Raw genomic sequence first — 17540 nt, forward strand, 5'->3', positions numbered from 1 at the left:
GTCAACTTCTAATAAAGTGTCATGTACGGCCCACCTGGTTTGGTCTGGTCTAGGGAAAATAATAGGGAAAATGGGGAATGTGGCGCTCTTGAAGAGAGCCGACTACTACAGTTCAATTAAATATGTATTTTACTTATTTATTTATTTACCTTCATGGCCGTGAGACAATACAGAGGGGAGCGGTTGACATTTGATAACAGGATGTTAAAAGGAGACTCCGCACCAAAAACGTGTTGAAGTAGCAGTGCGACATCAATCCATACCGTGTGGTGTTTCAGTGGACACAATTTCTCATCCCCAGGTGGCAGAGATAATTAGAAAACGAATATTTTCCTTTGAGTTATTGGGCGCTCCTCCACAGAAGAGCGGTCCAGCAACACTGGGCATCACCTGACCGGTATTCTTCACATGCGCCTTTCTGTAGGCTCTGTTCTACGAGGCAGAAATGAATCGTAAAATGATCTCGCTGAGCATCAGAGGATGCTCACTTTCTGCGGGTGATCGGTACGAGGCAACATTGAGTCGTAGGCGGTGGAGAAGGAATATTTCTTTACGGCTACGGTGGCAAGTGATGACGAACTCTATCAATGGGTCGATAGACCGTAGGAATGAGTTGGACGTCGAAGTTTCGGCACGGAACTGCTGAGCACATGTGGCACACCGACGACTTATGTGTAGACGGCATGTGGAGGCTGTAAGCGGCAGAGGTGCCAGGGCCGAAGTGTCATCAGACCCAGTGCGTCTCGCTACTGCGTCTGCTCGGGTATTTCCATACACGCCTACGTGGCCACCCATTGAAACGTGATGTTGTAACCAGTGGCGAAGAGTTCATTGAATTTTTGAAGCGTCATGGTATGCAAATCGCTTATTATGCTGGGGCGTGATGACGACAACATATCTAGTGATGCCTTGCTGTCGGTAAGAATGACCCACGTTCCGTGCCCGGATTCGGTAATATGCTCCAGTGCCGCCAGGACAGCTCGGCTTCTGTCGAGGACACTGCATAGAGGAATTTGAAACCGTGCCCCAGGTCTTCATCCGGAACGTAGAAAGCCGCGCTCGAACTATCTTGGGTTACTGAGCCATCGGTGTATATATGGCGACTTAGTCGGTGTGTTGAGGCGAGGGGCTTCAGTGTGACTTGGTGGGCCACGACTGTGGACGTCTTCCTTGCGTTGGAGGCCAAGAATGTCGGAGTGAATACAGGATCTTTCAAGAGTCCACATCGCCAGTGCATAGGATGGTGTAGACGCGGGAGATGGAATGCTCCTTTTCAGGTGGGCAATGGCACTGCCGAAAGCAAACACCGGGCAGTCCTCATCAATGCGACAAAGAGAGTGGATCGGATGCCGTGTAATGTAGCGTATATAAGCGCGAAAGGTATCACCATCCCGCAGTATCTGAACCGGCTGCTCTCGCGCCTCTGCCAAGACAGAATACGTCTGCGTTGTCCTGGGGACTCGCAAACAGACACGGAGACTACGGGCCTGGATGTTGAGCAGTTCCCGTTCTTGGGTGCGACTGAGACCATGCAGAATGGGTAAGCTGTACCGCAATGTCAACAACACCAGGGCTTGATGGGCGCGATAGAGGTCAGAGCATGACGGGCCCCAGGATGCACCAGCAATACGCCTCAGTACATTTACCAAACAGTTTCCCTTGGTAGCAAGCAGCTTCACATTCTGGGACCACGTCAGGCCACGGTCAATTGTAATCCCCAGGTATCGGCAGGTCGTGACAAAGGTCAGGGGTGAGCCATCAATGAAAAGCGGGTACTTATGGAATGATCTTCGTGAGAATGCCATGGCTACTGTCTTGCTAGGCGAGACAACCAAGCCGCGGTGCAAGAGGTATCTTGAAATGATGTTTAATGAACCTTGTAGTCGGCGTTGGATCGTGTCACGCTGAACGGCGGAAGTCCAGATACATATGTCGTCAGCATATATTGTAATGTGAGTGTGATTGTGAAGCTGCGCAGGAAGAGAAGCCATAATGATATTGAATAAGAGGGGACTGAGGACGCTCCCTTGTGGGACACCACGGTGCACGCGGAACGGGGAGCGGTCAGCCAATTAGTCATTAATCCATGACCAGGGGCAGCCCCCGACTTCAGCTTCTGAAAGCTTCGCCATGATTGCGCGATGGAGGACACTGTCGTACGCTTTCTTGACGTCGAGGAAAACAGCGGCTGTCAACAAACCTTCGGCCCTTGCCTGTTGTGTCCTACTGGTTAGAGATATGACGCTGTCCATCGCTGACCGGCCTGGGCGAAAACCCGCCATCGCCTCTGAAAAAAAAAAACAAGAAAAAAACGTGCTCTCAAGGTACCAGCTCAGGCGGTTGAATATTATACGTTCCAATGTCTTCCCCACACACCTTGTAAGAGCTATTGGGCGGAAGGAATCGATGTGATGCGGTGATTGACCTGGTTTCCGTAAAGGGACCGCCATCGCGGTCTTCCACTCGTTAGGGACTTCTCCTTGGCTCCAGCTCTTGTTGAAGATCCGTAGGAGGGAGGCTCGCCCTGACAGGGGAAGATTCCGAAGGGCCTTATACGTGATCTGGTCTGCTCCAGGGGAAGTATGCAGAGGAGAGTCCCGTAGTACAGAGTCGAGTCGAACTCGAGAAGGGTAAGGAGCAAGTCCAGAGCCGGGTCTTTCGAAGACTGCATACCGGGTGGAAGACCTCGAGCTGATGAGAACACGCCTTGAGGCGGCGCTGTGAGGGGCACGCAATAGTCCTTCAAAATGCACAGTTCAGAACGCGAGGTGGCCAAGGACAGTGAGCGGAACGGGTGCCGTTGAACCACAGGAGTAGAAAGTCCCTTGAGCACTCCCCAAATCCGAGACATAGGGGTACGGGGAGACAGAGATGTCGAAAAACGACGCCAATGATCCCGTCCGAGTCTACACAAGTGCCGGTGGACAGCCTTCTGCACACGTCGCGCTTCTTGGCGGTCGTGTGGTAGATGGGTGCGTCGCGCACGCCGTTCCGCGCGGCGACGAAGGGTACGGAGCCGCTCGTATTAGGCGTCCACTGCAGAGAAATGAAAAGGGAACCGGAATGTCCTTGTAGCCTCCTGCGTCGCATTAGCCACTGCATTAGCCACTGAGCGACGGAAGTCCTGCTCATTTCGGATCCCACAACTTGAAGAAGCAATCTTGATGGCGTCTTGATAGTGTTGCCAGTTTGTCCGTCTAACGCAATGTGAGGCAGATGACTAACGGACATGTCGTATACTGAACAAAACTGGTAGGTAGTCACTACCGGCGGGCTACTGATGGCGATGCAACGGTGAGGTCAAGACACTATGAAAGGTACGTGGTGTGAATAAACGTCGGAGAGCCATCATTTAGAACACAAAGGCTCCTGTCGGCAAACAGGCCCGCAAGTCTTTCACCTCTTTCATCACAGCGTGTGCTGCCCCAAATCACATTGTGGGCGTTGAAGTCCCCACAGAGCACAAAAGGCGCAGGGAGCTCATCTATAAGTGTTCCCAGTTCGTTCACGTTATAGTTGACCGCCGGCGGGAGATAGAGAGAGACGATTGTGAGGTCAAAAGGGGGCGAAGCGAACTGTGCAGCAGACATATTCTCCAGTCCCAGTCAGACGCAGATGGCGTAGGATGACCGGAATATCAGAACGGACAAAAAGCGCCGCACGGCTTGTCCTACCACAGGGCTCAGAGACGAACGTAACGTAGTTAGATAGTCGAAAGTCCTTGGTGATACCACATTCTGCGATGCAGAGCACGGGAAATTTGTGTCTCCATACAAATTGGCGAAAGTCCGATCTCTTCGACTTCAGGCTCCGCGAGTTCCACTGAAAAATAGCCGTTGTTTGATGCTGAACTGTTGGTGCAAGTGGTGCTGCATTATTCATTGCGGGTTGCAAAGGGGCCACGATTACTTAGTAGACGTTCGAGAGCAAGCACGGCTTTAACCGCTGGTAGGTCGGCTGACGCAGGGAGTTGCTGGACGATGGCGCATAGCGCAGCAAATAGCATAACAAGTACAGAATCAAAGACGTTGTCTTGTCCCTCCGGTTCACGGGGGGTTTGCTGCTTGAAGCTGGTCGTGCGCCGGCCAACTTCCTTAGGTGGCAACTCAGATAACGGAGCGCTTGGCTTTGTTTTCTTGACGGCGGAGGCGAAAGGCTTCGACGATCCCTTTTCTCTCACGTGTGGGCTGCTCACTGCTGCCCGGAAGATTCGGGAAATGGGCTGCAGAAAGCAGCCCATTTCCCAGCAGTAAAAAATGAAAGGTCTGCACAACCAGGATGTGAACGGTTAGATCTCAGAGGAGCGGTGTGTAGCTTCCCACTCAGAGCTCGCCGCCGGTGAGCGGCCACAGCCGCCTTGGCAACTCTGCATGCACGATAAGTCGTGGTATGATGCCCGCCGCAGTTTGCACACTTCGGCTCACGCCGAGCTGTGCATTCCTTGTAGTCATGCGCACCAGAGCACACTTTGCATCGCTGTGATCCACGACATTCTTGAGCGTAGTGACCGTATTTCTGGCATTTGATAACTGAACAGGGGGTCGACATATTCCGATACGGGGTAGTATGTGAAACCAAGCGCAATCTCCGCAGGTAACACGTGTCCAGGTTCAAAGGTCAAGAGGACGCTGGACTTGACGATTGCGTTTGCAGAGCCGTCACTCTCACGGGAGTATGCCATCTCTCTCTTGACGCCAATGACTCCATTGGGACTGAAGTATTCTAAGAGCTGTTCGCTGTATAGGCGAGGTACGCCAGTAATTCTACCCATAGTGTGCAGGTATGACTCCGGTATATAGGGTTGAACAGCGACACCTGCGAGTGTCTGGAGACCCAGCAGCCGGTGCGCCGAATGTTCGGATGACACGTGAACTATGAGAGTTCCTTGTTTGTTGATACGGTGATGTCGGACTTTCTTTTGGGTCACTGTCAGGATATCATGTGCTATAAGGTTAGGGTTCACTTCCCAGAAAGAGTCCGAGGTGGTCACACACCGGAAAACGACTGGTATGCCGCTTGGACGACTTTTCCTATAGGTCACTAGTTGAAACGCCGCATCACCCTTCTGTTCACGGGCGTCCTGAACATCCATGCGCAGGTTGCTGCCGCCATCTGACTGAGACCCTGCACATTCGCTGTCTAGACCCTGAAGGATCTCAGTTTGGGATGTGCGAGATGTGGGCAGTTTAACGTCGCATGAGCGCCTTCCAACGGGGGACCGACTCCTGTCGCCTGACTTAGAAGTGCCCGGGCCGTCGCCGCGGCCGGCGGCTCCACCCACCCAGTTCCATGGGTGGGGCCCTTCGTAAAAGGTTTCGTAAAGAAGGATATTAATGGCATAAGTAGCATGCACTGTATTAGTGCGATAAGTTATCATGGATTTACATTTCAATAAGTTAAGTTGCATGTGTCATGTTTGACACCACGTAGAAAGCTTAATGAGGCCACTGCGAAGTAATTCCATATCAGAATCCTTATAAATCTGACGATAGATGGCACAATCATCAGCGTAGAGACGCTTGGTGGATGTAAGATCATTTGGAAGGTCGTTAATGTATATGGGAAAGAGAAGCGAGCTAAGGACGGATCCTTGGGGAACCCCAGAAAGGACAGGCGTTAGATTGGATAAATATCTAGGAAAGTAAATAAAATGATTGTTAAGGAATAAAAATGAAAAGAAAATAGCAGGCGCGTGTCACATACGTCACATGGTTGTCACAGTAAAGTCACAGTCACAGTGTATCCACTAGCTTAGTGTCTCCCTCCCACCTCCCTCCTTGGGTACGGTAAGAGGCTGAACTCTACTCCGTGGCTCAAGTGAAGCGGAGTAACCCCAACCAGAGCTTTCCTCTAATGTGTAGATAATAATGCCACTCGTAATCAATACAGAAACTGTCGCCCTAGCAGACTCCATATACAGGGTGTTTCACCTAAGTGATAAATAAAAAATTCTAACTGGCGACGTACTCGCCGGAGGATTGTGGGACTTTCGGCAATTACCTTCTGGAAACTTTTGCCGCCATTTAGGAAGTTTTAATTGAGGAAAATTTACTTGTTTCAATCGAAGTTTGAAAATTGCCAAGCCAACCTCACTTTTTTTTAAACAGAAATATGAAGTCATCCACGGGTAACCACTGACCCAACAGAAACTATGCGCAGTACAGCAACAGAAATAGTAGGAAATTAGTAAAAGTGCTGATGTTGATGTTGGTGAAAAAAGTGCTGAAAGTGAAAAGTAAAAGTGCTGCTTTAGCCCCGCCCGCCTGATTGTCGCAAAAGAGCGCGCGTGAAAGATGCGGCAATAGGAGAAAGTGTCCCCGCCACTTGTTTTACCTTTCTTTCCGTCGCTTTGAGCTTGATGCTGGTGACGATAGTGTTATCATAAAGAACTCACGAGATAGGTCCCTGTTTCATTCACATTTGCAGGTCACAAACAGAGAAAGGGATTTATCTGGGAAGCCACTTCCGATAAAAATACTGTCCGCGGAACCAAGGTCGAAACGTTAAAATCAGCAAAACAAAACAGCGTTAGGGGGGGTTAACTTGAATGTATCGATGAACTTAATTTCGTCAAGTTGAATGGACTGCCTACTTTTATTCCGTATTAACTTCCCCTCTCATGCCATACTCCACCTTGCTTCACGCATTTGCAAAGTAACTCCCTCACGGCAAACAGTCACTCTCCCTTTCTGTTAAAAATTTACTTAACGATCGTCCTTCTCGTATGAAAATCTTTGAGTTATACTAGGATGGGGCCATTAAGTTGTTGCATCGTCTTGGTTACATATTTACTGGTTCTGCACTGAGGCTTTCATTTGGTTCAGGTTCTCATGCATATGGGTTCATTCCCATGTCGTGGCATGTGAGCCAATTTTGCTGCCGTATACTTATCCCGTTACCACGTTGCAGGGAGCTTCTCAATGTGGACCTCTGTAGCGGAGAAAGTTTGTAAGACGACTCTTGAAACGAGATGTGGTCAAGCATTATGCTCTGTACCATGCTTCAGTACCCACAACCGTGCCGATAAATCTTTCGGCCAAACACCTATTAGGCGCGAAAGATCGAGAGGGCGATAGACCCTCGCCGCGAAACAATTGGCTCTCCTCGCCCTGATTTCCGGTTATGGTCGTAAAATGTGAACACCCTTCGTCCTCTGAGGACGTCGGGTGCACGTGGCTGTGTCGCCCGCACACTCGCAACCGGCATCTGTCTGGATCAGGCTGCGTGCGTGTTATCTGCCCTGCTCCCGGGGTCCCGGAAAATAAAGCTGGCAGCCACTTATCGCTCGACGCGCAGGCCGCCTTTGAAACGGCTCCTTTTAATGAGAGCCACCGTGGCAACCCTTAAGCCTTCTTCCCCTCCGTTCGGGATTGTTGTCCCACAGGAGTGCTCCACAGCCAGTCTACCGTGGCCCGTTCTAAATAACGACTGCGGAGAAAAAGAAATCGCAGGTTCACCGCCTCTGCGAGTTCTTCTTCTGCCAGCAGCCTCGTCGACAGTTCTTTGCTTCTGAAATTTGGTGGGAAGCTGTCGACGAGGACGTCAGATGCGTTATGATGTTTCGTGATTGTAACGAACGTAGGAGTACGACAGTTAATGTGACTTCTGGCTGCATTGGCCTGTTGTGTTTGTCTAGCAGACCGCGGGCGGCACCACTATGGACTAATATATGGTAGTATATGGTCGGTCATGAGAAACTCGCACACACAGAGAAAAAGTTTCTTTGCTTGTGGGACTCCCTCTGTTGCCAGAAGGGCGTTCGGCGAAGGCACTTCTCGTGTTAACATCGTGAAGCAACTGTGGCTATAAGCGGCAATCAGACCTGGACGAATGGAGAGAGGACAGCAGGAAGGGGTGAGAGACAGAATGTTTAGCACGCGTCCTGTGCCGACTTCAGGGGAGACTGTGCCGAAATCCGTCTGGAAAGTCTGCCCGAAAACGCAGAAAAAACCTGAAACAGCACAACCGCTGCAAGGACTCGAACCCACCACCTCCCAGCCTTCAGCATGACTTTGGAGTTGCCACCAACGGGCGAATGCTGTATCCATGTCCGTGGTTCTTTACCGTTATGTTGCGAGGTGACGGCCGGGGTGATGCGAGATTGATTATACGAATGTAGCGTTCACGAAGACGACGAGTTTTCGCACGACCCTCGTAACGGTAGGGAAAACATGATTAAAAGAGGCCCAACCTTTCAGTGCAGTCTTTAAAAACGACAACGATAAAGTACGAGAGAACGCTGACACACACAGAACAGCGACATCGAACATCGTCCCTTGTCATTGTCGTTTTCAAAGACTGAACTGAAAGGTTTTACCGCCTATAATCATGTACCACAACCCACAAGCCCGAATTCATATGCGTAGGAAAAAATGTCACGCCGGAGCTTTAAAAAGCAAATGAGCAGCTGTTTAACAGCGAGCAGGTTGCTCATTTGTCGTTGAATGACAAATAGAGTGTTCTGATAAAGACACTTACTACTGAGGAAAAGATCAGGTGAAAGAAACGCAACTCTGAGAAGAACACACACACACACATTGGATGACGATGACGTGGGCGATTCACCACCGCTGAGGCGGTACACTGCCCTATTCCACATTGTGAACGGATGAGGGGACGATGATGGGGGGAGCACTTTCAGTGATCCGTCACCAAACCGATGGAGCGCAAGAACTTCGCAAGAAGACGAAGGCCTTGCATCTGGTGGGCAGCGTTCGACAACGGTCCGAGGTTCTTCGGTCGTCGATACGTTGCATAGAAATTCCCATCAGTGCACACTCGTCGGGATATTGCCCACAAGCCAGGATGACGTGGCAGAGGTCGCCGTGCACTCCACATGTGGGGCAGAGTAAAGACGAGGTGGAGCCAAGACGGTGTTTAAAGGCAGGTGTAAATGCAACGTTGAGCCTAACGCGGTGGAAGAGTGCAGTAAAGAGGCGCGGCAGTCGCGGAGGAATTTCCAGAGAAAGCGTGGGGTCTACGTCCGAGAGAAGGGAGTTGGCTATGTCGTGTTGCCATTGAGCCTGCATCTTGGGGTCGGTGAGTGTCGAAAGGAGATATCTACGGTCGCCTGGAGACATCATTATCGGGAAAAAGGCTGCGAGCTGATGGGCACTCAAGGCGGTTCTGTCTGCTTCTTCATCACCGCTGATGCCGACATGTCCGGGGATCCACTGCAATGCGACAGTGCGCCCTGCAACGGCCGCCGCCTTATAAACTTGCAGGATGTCAAAGACAACAGGACTGAGGGACCCGCGTATCCCAAAGTTGGTCATACACTGGAGCGCGGGTCTCGAGTCTGTAAAGACGACCCACGACTGAGCTGGGCTGGCTGATATTTTTTGCATAGCAAAGAGAATGGTGTAGAGCTCGGCACACGTAGATGATGTTCTGTGCGAAAGATGGTAACCACAGGAGGCTGACTGAGATAGAATGACAAATGCCGAGGACGAGCCATCCCGAGTAGATGACCCGTCAGTGAAAACCGACCTCTGAGAAGAAGGAGGGGGACATAAGCAGGATATAAGCAGAACTTTATGTGCAATAAAATTATTGATCCGTCAGTCAGTGTTGTATGTTGTGTCGCCTTTTTAGCTCCCCGGCATTGTTTTCTTTATAGCGATTTTAAATTATGAACTACCAAATAGCCGAGTTTTTAACCCTTTTCGAAATTTCTACTTCATTAGCGTCTACGGAAAACGGCGCTCTTTTTAGCTTTCCTTATAAGATTCACAATTCGGAGGCAAGAGCGCTGTGTGTATGCGACTTCTGCGATGTGTAGAAGGGCGGGGCCAAAGGAAGCGATCATGTTTCTCTTATTGTTTCGAACAGAGTATGGTGTATAGGATGAGGGATACAGCGAGCTCCTGAAAGACAGAATAACTTTTACGTCTCGCTATTCGACACAGCCTAAGCTTTACTACTACAGCACGTTTAATCAAGTTTCTTGACAGGATCCTCCACCTTCAAGAACACTCATAGAGGCAGGTTTGGATACATGCATGGAGACAGATTTTAACTGCTCATTTCACCATGATTAGATTATGGAATGTTGCTTATTAACCTCGATGCCGTTACTTTCAACCTTAATAGGGCGATGTGAAACTCACGTGTATGCCGAAAGTGATATTGCGCTCACCAAACGTGTATTCAACTGACAGGCTTCGCCACATCATACCTCTTTATGCGGCAAAGCACCCTTTACGGACGACGCGGCCTTACTGAAGAGCTTGCGAGGTACAGTACTGGCAGCACTAAAGTAGGACCGCCCACAAAGACCAAAGTAAAGAAGAATAGTGAAACTGTATTGCCGATTGACACATAGACGTGATGCTAATCAGGCTCTGTTAGCGACATTTTAGGATCGAAAGTACACATACCTCAAGATGCTTCCACCCCTTTCCTCACTTTTAATCAAATTACAGTTGAATACCCCGACTGTACTACTACAACGAAGGAACAAAAATGATTCCATGTGCGTGACTACTAATTATTTAGTAGTCACGCTCATCTCAAAATAAAGTTGATGTTGCACTAATTATTTCTCTTTGTTTCCCGAAGGGCAAACTTCCGGCGTGTCAGTGAACAGTGCGTCTATACCTGTCTCCGTATTTACCTATGCACCTCTCGAACGAAACGGTGAGGTAACAACGGGACTGAAAGGAACATTCTAGAATCCGTTCGCAATAATTCACGCTAATTGGCCGTCGTTTCCATATGCGCTTGTCCCATGATTGGCTGACAAGTGTCATTACGTAGCTGTGGCGCAGGTGCTTTGTGACTTGAAGCACCCGCCTCACAATGAAAGCCGGTCCCGGAAAGATGGTTGTCGCTCTCTATACCTGACCAGAGGCGATGCGGCCACAATGCTCTGAAAGTGGCGCGCATTGTTAGCTAGAACAATACATCTCCCAACGTCCCAGTGCGTCCCATACGAAAGCACAATAGTGAGTGCTGCAGGCAGAGAGGAAGCGTTGTAACGAAGAACACTCGTTGCTATCTGTGATTCTTTTGTGCGTTGCACAGTTGTTTGGGGAATGCAGCCCAGTTCAATAATGTAGCTTACAGAAAGAAAGACGTAGACAAAAAAAAAAGAAAAAAAAAAGAAAGAAGGATGGCAGTCGTCGGCCGCCAACGTAGCCTATGAGTATGACACAGTACTATATATTATTGTAGATAAGTTCGATTGAAAAAAATCGCGGGCGACAAATAGATTAAATATTTCCACTTCGACATGAAATAGGGCTAAGCTCAGGGACAGAAAAATACGTGCTTTTCGCGTGCTGTTATCTGTGTGTATTCACCTAAAGATTTTTTTTTTAAATCCTGTGGCAGGTAGTAAACTCATCTGCCGTTTTGGCAAGCTTTGATGCCTTTTCAATCCACAAATGTGCACAAGACGTGTGACAGGTAGAGACTCAGCGGTTTAGGGGCATTAGTACTGCCAATAAGTTCCGCTAATCTTCTATAGGGATACCAGTTTTTGATCGTTTACTGTATCCTTAGATTCTTTTACAATACTTCTTCCTTTCTCTGCTACAAAGGCTGTTTTGGTCAGCAAATCACAACAAGGGGATAGTCACTCCACCGAGACCATATGTGAGGACACAAGCTTTTGTTTGGTGTGCAAATTTTTATTCAGGAATCCATTCTGTAGTACAGCTTAGACAAAATGTCGTTTAGCTCGAAAAGTTGCACGCATGTGGTATAGGCAGCACTATTTTGTTAAGAACCCCCTTTGCAGGTGTTAAGTACGAACGAAACCGGTAAGGTTTGGAACGCAATTTAGCTCGCAGGAGTACGCATATTAGAAGGGGACGAAACAATTTTCCCTTCCCATTTATTCCATTCTTGGATGGCACGTTTAAACGGCAAATGCATATGTGGTTGCAGGCCATTCCTCAAACGCCAGCAGTTCGCTACTCGGCTATTAATAATTGGGAGTAGATTGACTCGTAAGGTTGAGTCCGCCAACATATGTGTGGCTGCATGCTGCACGTGCCTCAGGGTAGGCCTGCGGATAATTTCGACCACCTGGGGTTCTTTTAACGTGCACCAGAAACCTCCGACACACGGCGCTGGAAGCAATGTTTACCTCCCCCACAATGTTACCGTCCTCGGCTGGGATTGAACCCGCGATCTTGAGCTCAGCAAGCCAACATGTTACCGGCTGAGCTACCGAGGCTTTTGTTTCGTACAAGACGACTGGGCAGTCCCTCGAACTAGAACAAAATATGGCGACCAAAAAAGAACCGTACAAACAACCGTACAACGTTGTTAAATCGACGCAACACAGTCTCTAGTGATACCACACGAGAAACCCAGAGATTAATGTTTAGTAACGTATATTATGCACAAGTTTTTCCCACATATGTACTTGCTTCGCTTCACCCCTTTGTGTCCTTGTGTTATACTCTACTATACTCTACTATATAGTTTGATTGTATGTAGTATGTAGAGAATTATATACTCTATACTCAAGAGCCATTTCTCTTTCTACGCATTGATGACTGTCAATGTCCACCATGGGGCCCTGTGCCGTGTCAAGCTTGCATATGCAGCTTTCTGCACAGAGCCGACCCACATTGTAGTATACTCAATGTGAATAAAAACAAAAAAAGGAAGGTAGAATGTACAATGTCCTCCGTCTCATTGTAACGGCCACAGCAGAAAACAGCATACTCACGAAGTGTGCACCACATCGAAAACTGGAGCTTTCTTAAGAGAATCGAGGACCCAATGTTGTAGACGCGTCCGCAAAACCACGTGAAGTGAAGGGAAGAAATAAAATTAGAATGATCCATTGGTGTATCCTTTGTTTATCTCCCCCACATTGCTACCGTCCTCGGTCGGGATAAGCCGCGATCTGCCGCATGAGGCAGTTTTTCTGAAGCGCGTGGTGCCAGGTAGCTTGAGCAATCCCGAGAACAGTGAAGCTTCGAAGTGCCTTCCGTGATGATTTTAGCGGGCTCGCCGAGGCGAGCAACCCAAGTCAAGAGAAACGTGTAGGCGACAGCCTCAGCTGTTGTGTCCGCGCTGGGTGCAGCTTCAGGCCAGCGAGTGTACCTGTCGATGCACGCAAGGACATAGCGGTAGCCCCGGGAAAATGGAAGTAAACCAACAAGGTCCAGGTGCACTTTCTCCAGTCTGTTGCAGGAAGAAAGGAAAGTCGAGGGGGGGGGGGGTGTAGTGGAAGTGTAGCGGTTGACTTTTGCTTCCTGACAGGCCAGGCAGGTCTTCGTCCAGCGACGTCATTTCCTATGCCTGCGCAGATGTATCTTGCAGTTATGCGCGAACACCACTGTGTGCAAGGGAGTGCATGTGGTCAAACACCGTGCGCCGAAGACAGCCTGGAACGAAGGGGGCGAGGGATGTCGAGGGATGCGTGAAAGGGCTCGCCGTTGTCGGCCTAACAGAGGTGGGCAACGTCACGACTGACGCCTTAGGGAATGTGCGTCCTGGGCCGACTTCTAAGGGAGCTGTGCCGACATATGTCTGAAAGCGTCTGAGGAAAACGCAGGAAAAACCGAAGACAGCACAGCCAGCACCGGGATTCGAACCCCGGTACCTCCCAGTCCCGAAGTGAGAGTACTGGAGGCCCGCGGTCTCGTTGTGGTGAAAGACGCCGTGTGCTTCTTCCAGTTGCAGGCGTGAGTGAGCGCGAGAATCTCTTGCAAAATGGCAGCATTTGAAACGGCTCGAGAAGAGTGCCAGTTATGGTGGAAGGTCTGAGAGCGCGCTTAGCGCGTACTGAGAGTGCTGTAATGGGTGTGGATAATCTTGCCTCCGGCAACGTCCACGTTAAACGTGTAAGCGGCTAAGAAATCAGCTCCCAGAATAGGAACATCGACGGCGACGAACAAGGAAATCCATGGGAAGGATCGGCGAAGTCCAAGCTTGGGGGTTAGAGAGCGCTCGGTATAGATGGGAATGCCGGTGTTGTTCACTGCGCGAAGATGGTACCGCAAAGGTCGGAGGCCTTTACACACGGTCACACTCACAGTAGTGTAGCGCCCGTAGTTTAGGAATGTAGCGGAATAAAGTAGCACGGAAAACGCTGACATCCGCACCTGAGTCAACAAGCAATTTACTTCCGGAGATTTAGTCGATTATAAAACAAGCGGCAGATGAAGGGGGTCGACGCTGACTGCGAGAACGATGGAGGCGAGGACGGAACCGCCGAGAAATCCTGAGGGCAGCTACCGTTTCGGTAAGGCTCGCAATATCGGCCTAGAGGCGACCGAGCACATCAGAGCTAGAGGCAGATCCCTGAGCCTCGCAGGTTGGGCTGGTTGATGGCGCCACTGGAGGGCGTAGTGTAGAAAAGGCGCACAAAGAAAGGGTAGATACCTCCATTATTCTGTATGCCACGTGCGCTTGTTTTGCCAACGATCCACTCTTTCCCAATCTCATGATATCTTGATGTGACGTGCCGCGACGAGTAGTCTATTGGCTTGGATGCCGATCCCCGAGCTCCACCGCAGTGAGCAGTGACTGTAGTAGCCTGCGTTCAGATGCCATCGTCCAATCGGGAAGGGCGGGGAGATTGGAGAACGTCGACCAGCTCAGCGGGTATCTCATGAAGTAAGATTCTCACGACATGGCGTTATTTCGTTAGCTGAGCTGAGATACCACCTTCTTCAAAGTGGGAATCGGCCTGGAGAAACCATACCGCTGGGTTGGCTGTCCAGAAGGTATGCAAGCGCACGGCGTGGTGACCTATCGGTGAGCGCGAAGAAGCAGCGGAATCGCCAACTTGATGACGGAGGAAGCAGCTCTAGGTGATGACGAACGTCGGGTTCAGGTTGTGTGGGATGCGAGGTCATTGTAAACGCCAGACCACCAATTTCTAAGAGAACTAGGCAACAGGTGCGACCGCACTCTCGAGGTTCAGAAGGAGAGCGAATGTTTATTCGAGGCGGTAGTGACGACGGAAGGGACGTGGCACCGGCCAGGCGCGGCAGTCGTACAACCAATACACTGATGATGATGAATGGTGTCGGACGACAGTCGTATTCCGCGCCGCCACAAATGATTTACACGATAGTATGTGTTGACCATGCGCTCGCACCGAATTAAAACATCAAATACTTGGGCGTCCTGTTAACCACTTGGAACAGCGACATGCGTCGTCAGGACGGATCCTCAATACCGATAAGACTTACGCAACGCCGTCAGTCTAATGAACCGACAGGTCCGGCAATCCAGTGACGGTGCCTACAAAAAAAAAAAAAAAAAAAAAGAAGAAGACCTCATGGCTGGCTTCGCCGATTTGGCGCACAGAAAGATTTTCTTCTATTGGGCAGTTCTCCTCATCGCTGGCAGTGCATATGAAGATGGCAGAACTGGTTGGGAAACGTAGGTACGCTGTTAAAACTGAAAAAAGAAAAGAAAAAGGGCGGGGAGGGTACTTCGAGATAGTCTTGCCGTTGTTGGCCACACCACAGAACAGAACAGAACAGGACATTCCGTATCCTGATGTGTTGAAAATGGGAGAATGGGAGGAGGCGCCTATCTGGGATACATTATGCGTGTCCCAGATAGGCGCGCCTCCCCTGTTTTGAACAAATCAGGACACAGAATGATTATTCTGAATGATCATTCAGATATCATTCGGAATGGTGGTTGGCTAGGAGCGCGTTATGTGGTGAAGTTCCGTTTTAACAACGCGCGTCTATAGCAGATACAAGATAATTATGAAAGTATAATATCAAAAAATTTTTTCAACGGTAACAAGTTTAGAGGCGAAAGAATTGACTGAGGACGTGATATGTTTGCGCTGTCAGCAGAGCCTCCAGTGACCTTTTGCACATTAAAGGCTCATTCCACCAGCAAGCCTCTCTGATAGATGCGAAGAAACCGCTCCAGCGAGCCTCGTCAATATTGTCTGAACGTAACTCAGGCAGTATGCCCTACGGGACTGCACCTTCTTGCCCGTTCTATGGCACTCCTTTCTTCAGTTATTTTCGTCCGCATTGCGAAAGCCAAAGCTCTAATGTTTCCCTCACGGATGGATGAATTATTCGTGCGCGGAAGGTAGGTAAAGACTTGCCGGACCAAGCTTATGGTGCTCAGCTACACTTTGAGCCTCCAGATGCGATCCTTTATGTCGGCATAGCCTGTCGTCTGCGGCACCCTTCTTCTGATATCATTAAGCAGGCTTAGTGTTTCTCCTTATCGGTCCAGAGCCTGTACACTGTTTTAGTAGGCATCCACCACATACCATCCTGCCTGCATACCATCGACGACATAAGTCGTGCTACATTGATCTTTCACAGTATGCTACGTGGCTGTACTAGGTCTTCTAAAGGTATTTTATAGCTTGTTGTGCCTCTTCGTTGGGTAAGTGTTCCCGCGCAAGAGTAATTTGATCTAACGGACAATTCTCATACAAGTTAACAATTACACAGCATGTGGGCCTCTCATTGTTTTTCACTCATCCTGGCGATGTTTCTTTTTGTGAATCAGGGGTCGGATTCACAAACGCGATCGTAAGTTACGCTAAGATGCGCTAAGACGTCGTAGCCCGCGACGCGTGTACGACGGCGTCGTAAGCGCGATTCACAAAGCTATCGTAGTGGAGAGGGTACCCCCTTTGACGAGGAAGAGGAAGTTGCTCGCTTCCTGTCACGTGCACCTCGGAGAGAAACAGCCAAAGGGTGTGAGACTATGTTTTCGCTATGGTAACGATGACGAAAATTTGTAATCGCACCAATAAGAGTCGTCCTATTAGAAGAATACGAAGTTGTTCGTCCCCAAATGTTTTGTTACTGCACGTGTTCTTTCGGTAGCCATAATGGATGCCATGCAATCAGAGGCGAGTTCGATGACACAGCAAATATATTCCCAGTATGTTCGTCTCTGGGAGGGGGTGGGTGAGGCTGTTTTCTAAGCGATGTGTGGCACTCCGTTTTGCAGCTTTTATGGCTTCTTTTGCCTTTCTTGCAGACAATTTGGAGGGGTGTTTGGGGGTGTCTTAGCGGTGTGTAGGGGATGCTTGAAAAATCCCTGCGACCCGATTTTACGGAGCACAAAGTTGAAGCATTTGTGGAAGGTTACCAAGCAAAAAAGTGCCTCAATGTCACTTCGGGGATGGTCTCGAAGGTTCTGTGGCAAAGTGCTATGCGTTGGCGCGTATTACGAAGTCTTTGTTTCCCGTCACCAAATCTACCGCTGCCAAATAACGCCGCCATCTTTCTTCGTAAGACTGCTCGGGAGCTCTCGCAGGATTCCGCCGTAAGCTGCGAAGATTTTGCGACGCGCGCCCTTCGTGAATCTACACTTCGTCCTAACTTTCCCGTACGACGGGGTTACGACAGATTTCGTCGCACGATCTCTTTGTGAATCCGACCCCTCAGTGCTAGCTGATTCCTGACTCGTTCGTATTCGCACACACGTTTCATGTAAGGCATAGATAAATTAACAGCAGGAGGGAGACATTGGTGTTCTTGCGGAGTGAAGGAATATCCGCCGGACTGCCTTCCCGGTCGTGAAGCAGTCTGGCGGTTATATGTTTCTCCCGAAGAAAAACGAAGGAAAAG

At 49.5% G+C, this 17540-nt stretch overlaps 1 protein-coding gene across 3 annotated transcripts in view; it reads right to left on the reverse strand.

Annotated features, from left to right (window-relative positions):
• The window catches only part of LOC135385887 (uncharacterized), a 251685-nt gene that overhangs the window by 169103 nt on the left and 65042 nt on the right, over positions 1 to 17540 (reverse strand). The gene's annotated exons all lie outside the window — the stretch shown is intronic.

The sequence above is a fragment of the Ornithodoros turicata genome, chromosome 2, assembly GCF_037126465.1.
Source record: "Ornithodoros turicata isolate Travis chromosome 2, ASM3712646v1, whole genome shotgun sequence".
In the NCBI taxonomy this organism is placed as follows: domain Eukaryota; kingdom Metazoa; phylum Arthropoda; class Arachnida; order Ixodida; family Argasidae; genus Ornithodoros; species Ornithodoros turicata.